Source organism: Kogia breviceps, chromosome 9, assembly GCF_026419965.1.
Source record: "Kogia breviceps isolate mKogBre1 chromosome 9, mKogBre1 haplotype 1, whole genome shotgun sequence".
Lineage (NCBI taxonomy): Eukaryota > Metazoa > Chordata > Mammalia > Artiodactyla > Physeteridae > Kogia > Kogia breviceps.
In genome coordinates this window covers 115083783-115090934 of record NC_081318.1, presented here as the reverse complement: position 1 = coordinate 115090934, position 7152 = coordinate 115083783, and the positions used below count along the sequence as shown (strand labels likewise).

Sequence of the window (7152 nt, the reverse complement as noted above, 5' to 3'; positions counted from 1 at the left end):
ATAGCATAGTCAGTCCCAACGTTCAGCACAAAAAGAGTTTACAGAGGATAGAAAGTGCATTAATAAAAGCCAGTCTTTACCAAAAGAAAGCAGAAAATATATTACTATTTTTATTTTATTTTTTATTTTTTTAATTTTAATTTTTAATTTTTATTTTTTAACATCTTTATTGGAGTATAATTGCTTTACAATGGTGTGTTAGTTTCTGCTTTACAACAAAGCGAATCAGTTATACATATATGTATGTTCCCATATCTCTTCCCTCTTGCGTCTCCCAGAAAATATATTATTGATTCAAAATATTTTACACTTGAATGATAAACTGCAATAACTTATTCTGGGCACCTACTGATGTAAGAGAAAGGAAGAGAAGAAAAGAATGCTTTAGAAGACCTCAATCTCCAGCTGGTATCACAGGAGTCAGTAGAGGTCACTAAGATGGCCAGTCTTTCTTGCTTCCTGAATTAATGCCCTCAGCTGGAACTGTTTACAGGACAGAAGACATACATGCTTCAGGAAGACGTCCAGGTCTATTACTCCCCGCCTCAAGGCTTCTCCCAGGTAAAAGATGGTGTCTTCAATAGCATTTTCCTCTGCATACAGATTTAGGGTCTGTTTGTATAGCGGGGCGTGGGAATGATAACTTCATCAGTATCATTGTTTTCAGATCGAGTTTCCATTTTCTCCAGAGTAGCACTGAGTTCTTCATCCTCTTTCTCAAACGTTCTATGTTTTTATCAACCTCAGCTACTTCTTGATTTAAACAGGGAACAATCTCTTTCAGTTTCTGGTGACCTTTTTTTCAGGTCTTCTTCTGTTTGTTTCAAGGCATTGAGCTCTGCCTGGGCACCATCCATTTCTTCCTTCATCTGCCATCTCAGTTCGTCACTGACTGCTGAGATGAGAGAGGCCCGGAGAGTGTGTCCTCGCTGATTGTGCCATCCCTACTGGGACCAACAGTGGTCCCAGGAGTCTGGGACGGGTACTGGGAACCCGTTGTGACAGGATACTGACCGCCAGGTGGCTAAGGACAGCCTGGGTAACCACTGGGACGAGGAGGGTATCCAGATGGGTATGCAGAAACTCCACTTGGCGTGCCTGGCACGTAGGAAGTATTTGGTGGCCCTGTTGCCTGGTGCGGTGGGTAGGAGGCTGAACTAGTAGGATGAGAAAAGACTGGAGGTTCTTCTGCAAGCACTGCAGTCATGACTTGAATAAGCCCCAACGAGTCTGACTGTGAGTCTTTCCATTCTCGTAGATAAGGAAGATGTATCTTCCCATTAGCATCCACATGCTTTCCTGTTTCAATAGTCATCGAACCAGTAAGCTTAACAAAACAGATCGGGGGATTATATGGGTATGTGTCCAGCAGCCAGAGCCATATTGGCTTATTTATATGTATGCCTCTGTAAGGCACAGGAAATGTTCCAGCGAGGTTCATTAGCTCCCTGGAACTGCCATCATTAAAAACATACGAATCCAATACAGGTTTGAGATCCCTGTATAAAGTGATAACACTGACAGGTTCACGTACAGTTAGGTCTCTGTATTTGAACTTGGACACCATTTCCTTGAGCTGTGGCTCTCTGACGCTGCCATGGAGGCCGCCTCATGACCCCCGTCTCTGCAGGCAGAGGGTCAGCTGCTCCAGGGCTCCCCCACACAATCGCACACCCAAGCCCTTATCCATTTTTGGCAGGAGTGTAAAACGGTGCAGCCACTTTGGAAAACGGTCTGGCAGTTCCTTAAAATACTAAACGTAAATCTACCATATGACCCAGAAATTTCACTCCTAAAAATCTCCCTGAGAGAAACAAAAACAGGATCATACCAGCATTAGCCATAGTAGTGGAAACCATTGCAAGGTCCACCAACTAGAGAATGGAGAAACAAAGTGTAGTCTATTCCTACAATGGCATGTTTTTAAAAGGAATGAAGGATATACTCTATAATATGGATGAGCCTCAAAAACGTTATGGTAAGTAAAAGTAGCCAGAAGTAAAAGACCACTTCTTTTATGATTCCATTCCTATGAAATGTCCATAACAGGGAACTCTATGGAGACAGAAAGTAGTCTAGTGGTTCCCTAGGGCTGCACTGGAATTAGGAATTGACTATAATTAGGCATCAGAGATCTTCTGAGGTTGATGGAAACGTTCTAAAATTAGATTGTGGTGATGGTTGTAAAGCTCTGTAAATTGACTAAAAATCATTAAAGTTTACACTTAAACTAGGTGAATTTTGGGAATTCTCTGGCAGTTCAGTGGTGGGGACAGAGTGCTTCCACTGCGGGGGGTACAGGTTAGATCCCTGGTAGGGGATACACCACTGGTTGTGCAGCGTGGCCAAAAAAAGAAAAAAAAAAAGTCCAAAATAAACGAATTTTATGGTTTGTAAATTATGATTTAATAAAGTTGTTTTTAAAAAAGAATCTTTGTGTCACCAATGTACTGCACGGTGAGCCTTCTTAAACGGCTGTTTGCCTGCAAAGGCCGTCTTCATGTCTCCTAGTTCCCACAACACGACATCTCAGGAAGAGCTCATGGCCTGAAGAATCTCTGTAAGTGATTAGGACTCACTCTCTGATGTGAAAATCCCATCGAGTCTACACCGAAACTTCAACCTGATATCCAGTCCGGAGTCCCCTCCCTCCGCCCTGCCCTGAGATGTCCCCTGGCACCTGCTTTGGGGAAGGGGGCATGGTTTCCTCTGGCTGGCTTCCTGCAGGGCTCTAGGGTGCCTTTTCTTCCTGGCGTGTGGGGAGCATGCAAAAAGGGGGCAGACAACTCTCTGTGACTGGTGGACTCGTCCGAGCCACCTGCGGAGGCTTCACGACAACTACTCCTCGGAACCGGGTGCCGATGAGGGAGCGGAGACAGGAGAAGTGTGCATGTTGCTATGAGAACCAGGATCAGACTGAGGTCCCTGAGGGCTTCCCCAAAGTGGCTATAGATGAGTCGGTCAGCGCATTAACTTTTTACTGGGCTTTTTTCTTCAGATCGATATTATTTCAGGGAGAGCAAGTGCTTTTTGGCTAACTAATCTGGAGTCCTGAACGTCTAACTGTGCTTAAGGCTCCTGGCGCCATCATCTGCTGTGGGATGCTTGCAGCCCACGTGGATATGCTTGGAGCCCGGGGGCCGGCCAGAGTCACCGGGGCTGGCAGGAGAGACGGGTGCTCTGGGGTCCTGTGGAAAGCCCACCCTCTCACCTCCCACAGTCAGATGGAGGTGAAGGTAGGTGTGTTTGTCTCCTTGTGGGCGTGACGGGAGGACAGAGCCCGTCGGGGACACCGGCTGTCCTGACTGGTGGGAGGGGTGCTGGGGTGCATGTGGGTTCCGCATGGGGAGGGGCTCCTGATGGGTCCGGCACCATCTGGACAGGGGTCCTGGGATGCCCTCAGGGGCAGTCAGGGTCCGCATTTAGCTGAGCGGAGTGGGGTGGGTGTGCCTGGGCCCCCTGAAGCTGTCCGGGGTGGGAGGTTACTGGGGCCGCCCGGGGGTCAGCACAGACACCTCGAGGCTGTGTTCCCCCTCCTCTGTCTGAAGCTCTTGCCCCCCCGGGGAGGGGCTGGAGTTCACAGGCTAAAGAGGGAAGAGGAGAGTGCCAGGTTTTTGTTCTTTGGGACCGAGGGAGGGGGCTGGTTGTAAGTCTCCATCCTGACACTGACAAGACCACCAGGACTGGCCTGGTGTGGGCAAATGCGGGACCTCAGAGCCCTTCTGGCCTCGCCACCTCCCACCTGTTGCGGCTGGGGCCTCCTGCTCATCAGCTCTCTGCTGTTGGCTGGTCCCGCCGCCTCCTGTTCACTGAAGGACTCCTGGAACACAGCCTCACTGCCCCAGCCACACCTAAGGCCAGGCTGCCCTGGGGGCGGGCGGGGGGAGCGGGACACGGACCAGGCAGCATTATCCCCATTTCACGGATGGGCCAACTGCGGCTCAGGTGGAGCTGGGCTCTAGGCTTCCTCTCCCACCTCGGGGCCCCGGGGGCGAGGAGAGAAGCAGGTGGAACCGCACAAGCTCACTGGGGCCTCTGTTGGATGCGTGGGGGGCCGGCAGGCTGCGTCTGGCCGTGGTGATGTTTGTAGCTAGCAGCTCTGTTATTGCCGTCACTGTCGCTGTTGTTTTGAAGCACGGTCTGAGGGACCCCCCCGTGACCAGCCCTGCAGCCCGCAGACCCTCTGGGGTGGGGCTGAGAGGGGCTGAAATGCAAAGCTGTGAGGGCCTCTGGTCCATCCTCCACGAAGCCCCATCACCAGCACAGAGCAGGGCTGCTGAGAAGCCTCCCCCATGCATGAGATCTGAAGTGAATATGTTTTACTTTCAAAAGCACAGACTATTTCCAGACCGGACATTCTGGCCTATTTGAAAAGTGTTTCAATTGCTTTCTGGCTGTGAGAACACCCGGAGCAGTCCCTCGGGTTCTCCTGGGCCCCAGAAATTGGCTTCCATCTTCATTTAAAAGCCCAAGCAACGGGGAAGGCCCTGCACTTCTGCTACATAGGTGGAGAATGTCCCCTCAATCCATTTTTGTAGCAGCAAACACAGCGCTCCGGGTCCCCACGACTGGTGGCTTGGCCCTGGGCAGGCCTCAGCCGTGCCACTCAGCTGGGCCACCTCTCAGCCAGGCAGCATCTGGGTCAGAGGGGCTGGCTCTGTGCCCGACGCTGCCCCCACTTGGGTTTACGGGAGACAGCATATGCAGCTGAGGCTGTCCAATGTATGCCCATATAATGGTAATGCAGGGACACCCCAAACTGCTGGGTTGCGGGGAAGCCCAGAGACTTGGGGGATTCTTGCTTCACGTGTGGGTGGGAGAAAGGAGAGGAGCCTTGGAGCTGGACCGTGGACGAGCCGATGTGAAGGGAGGGGGCACTGGGTGAAGAGGCAGGACCAGAAGGTACGGCCCCACAGGTCCTCGGGCGAAGGCCCTGAACTGGGTCTAGCCAGCTGGTCCTCGTGGGAGGGCATGCGGTGCCTGGTGACCCTCCGTTCTCTTCTGCTCACCCGCCACGCCGGGCAAGATCTGCCCGGCACATCAGCCAGGCGTGATGCTAGATGCACGGGCTGCTCCAGACAGCAGGTGAGCTGCCCACCTGGGTGCGGCTGAGATGCTAGCTCTGCCCTGCCCGCTCCCGCGGCCCTCTCCTCATTCCACTCTCCCTCCGGCCAAGGAGCCACCTTGTCCCCTTGAATGTCAGGAAGTGGTGGCCTCGTGCCAGCCTGCGGTTCCCTGTGTTGATGCTTCACCCGCCCGCCCCGTGGGAAGCTTGCTTGGCTGAGGCTACGGGCGGGGTCGGTGTCTCGAGGGAGGGGCCGCCCCGGCTCCACCCAGACCAGCTAGGCAAGCGAGCACTGCGGACCCTCCCCGCTCTGGACGAGCTCAGAGACCTACCCAGCTGGCTTCATCCCGCAGCAGCCGGGGCCCGGCTCCCACACCCAAAGAAGGAGGACATGGCTCCAGGCACAGACATCGCCTGTGTTCCTTAAGTGGGCTCAATTGACCTTTTTTCACAAAACACTGGAAAAAGTAAATAAGGTCACCTGAGTTTAAACTGAGGCCATATGGCATTTAATGGCCCCCATCTCTCTCTCATACACACACACACACACACACACACACGATGGCCATTTCCAACCACTGAGTATTACTAAGATGATGATTCATGGCTTGAGAAATACGAACATTTGAATCATAAGCAATTTATGCTTTAAACACAGTCATTGTGGTATGTTTGTTTGGTACTCAGCCTCGGCGGGGAAAACAAACGTAGCTGCACATTTCATTAGGGACAGCGTGTCTGGAAAAACAGAAGGTTGTCTGTGCCAGAAAATGCTTGTGGAGGAGGCCCTCTCTAACCGTCTCGTGTCTCACCCCTCACTTCACCCACCAGGAGCGCGGCAGCCGCAGCAGGACCCGCTAACTCGAATGCCTGTGACAACGGCAGAGCAGTTAGTGCAACGAGCGCACTAGTGACTGGTGTTAGCACCCTCTCCCCACGTTGGAATACAGGTGGGAATCAGGCTCAAGAAAGCTTCCCTAAGCCCTGCCCACGTGGCGGAGAGACCAGCCTACTTGGCAGGGGTGGGTGGGTGGTTGAGCCTTGTTCCCAAACCACAAGTGCCCAGAAGAGCTGGGATTGCCGTCTGGGGAGTTTGGCCACTGCCCCTCCTTTCTGTCCACAGGACAGAACCTCCCACCCAAAAAGAGGCCCAGGCGGGTGGTGGGGTGAGGGCTGTGCACGGGTGCATCTGCACTAAATCAGGGAAACAGCAGCTGCGTCTTGCGTGTCTGTCACATCTGCACCTCCAACATCTGGTTCACTGAGAGGGAGTCCTCCTCAAAGGACCCTGCCCACGACGGGAAGAGTCAAAGTCAAGGTCAGTGGATGGACCGCAAACTGCGTTATTGACTGGCCTTCAGGGGAGAAGCACGTTTCTGGAGATGGCTGAGAATCTTTACGTGTTTATTATTTTTTTAAAAAAATATTTATTTATGTATTTATTTATTTTTAGCTGCGTTGGGTCTTCGTTGCTGCGCGTGGGCTTTCTCTAGTTGCGGCGAGCGGGGGCTGCTCTTCGTTGCGGTGCACGGGGGTCTCATTGCTTCTCTTTGTTGTGGAGCATGATCTCTAGGTGCCAGGGCTTCAGTAGCTCCGGCGCAAGGGCTTAGTTGCTTCGCGGCATGTGGCATCTTCCCAGACCAGGGATTGAACCTGTGTCCTCTGCATTGGCAGGCAGATTCTCAGCCACTGTTCCACCAGGGAAGCCCCACGTGCTTTTTCTTTTTAAAATAACTTTCCCCTTTTTTCATAATCGTTTAAAGTTATATCAAAGGAGAAGCTCCCGGGACCTGTATTTAATATCTTATAATAACCTATAATGGAAAATAATATGAAAAAGAATATCTATATGTAGAACTGAATCCCTTTACCTGTACACCTGAAACTAACACAACATTGTAAGTCAACTATACTTCGATAAAAAAGAAGCTCGCTCATTAATTTTCATATTAAAAAGTTTCCTCACAACCTCATTATTTATTTTCTCAGATAAATTTTAGAATCTATTGTTTAGTTCAAACAAAGGCCATTGGGATGAAATTGCATTGAATCTCTATACTGGTTTAGACAGAATGGGTATTTTGGGG

The 7152-nt window shown here is 51.3% G+C and overlaps 1 pseudogene; it reads right to left on the bottom strand.

Moving 5' to 3' along the window:
- Positions 1-420: 420 nt before the first annotated feature.
- LOC131762449 (tumor susceptibility gene 101 protein pseudogene) lies at positions 421-1844 on the bottom strand (annotated as a pseudogene).
- Positions 1845-7152: the final 5308 nt, after the last annotated feature.